We start from the raw sequence: 844 nt of genomic DNA, 5'->3' as shown, positions 1-844 counted from the left end.
CCCTTTTTGCAAAAAAGAGTAACTTTCAACACAAGCATGCAAATCAAATCAAAACACAGATAAATAATTAAAACCATTAATAAAACAACTAAAACACAGTAAAACAAAATAGAACATAACAAAACAGGGACTAAAATAAACTAAAAGCTCTCCTGTGTGTCATTTTTCTTCTGAAAGAAAACAAATGTAATCATAAATCATTTTGTTTTTACATTTTTACAGTATTTCTCCTTTTAAATCAATCAAACTGTCTTGGACAGACTGTTTGAATGAATGATCTTCTTTCCATCAACAGCTCTGCTGCACATGCACTAAACCCTCATCTGTTCCTAGTGTCTAGTTCAGGTTCTGGAGAAGAGAAGATGGTATCTTCACATTGACTGCAGTCAAATGAGCAGAGTGCGCGCCGCTTCGCGGCGCTCTATAGGTCACACCAGACGCAAATTTTTTCCGTGACGGGCGCTTCTGCTAGAGCTATTGCTTTTTTCAATAACCAAGACATCACCCCGTGTTTCTGCTAAAAGGGGATGGTCTCTGCCCCTGTTGACACAGACCCCGCCCCCCATCTCCGCAGTCGGCCCACTTCATCGATCTGTTTGTGCGCACGTGTGCGTGTCTGTCTGTTTTGTTGTGTGTCTGTGTGCATGCACGCGCTCCCACGTGTTTCTGTCGGTAAATTAATAAACTAAAAATATTACCTGATGTTTCTTCCAAGAAGAACCGCTCCTCTGCCTCTCTCTCGTTCAAACACAGCCCCGTGCCCCGCTCCAGTGTGCCCCCACTACATTGGGGGGCCCCGTCTGCCCTGCTTTTTTTCCTCCCAATTCAATTCAATTCAATTTTA

The sequence above is a fragment of the Oryzias melastigma genome, linkage group LG3 (genome assembly GCF_002922805.2).
Source record: "Oryzias melastigma strain HK-1 linkage group LG3, ASM292280v2, whole genome shotgun sequence".
Lineage (NCBI taxonomy): Eukaryota > Metazoa > Chordata > Actinopteri > Beloniformes > Adrianichthyidae > Oryzias > Oryzias melastigma.
This window is presented reverse-complemented; position numbering follows the sequence as displayed.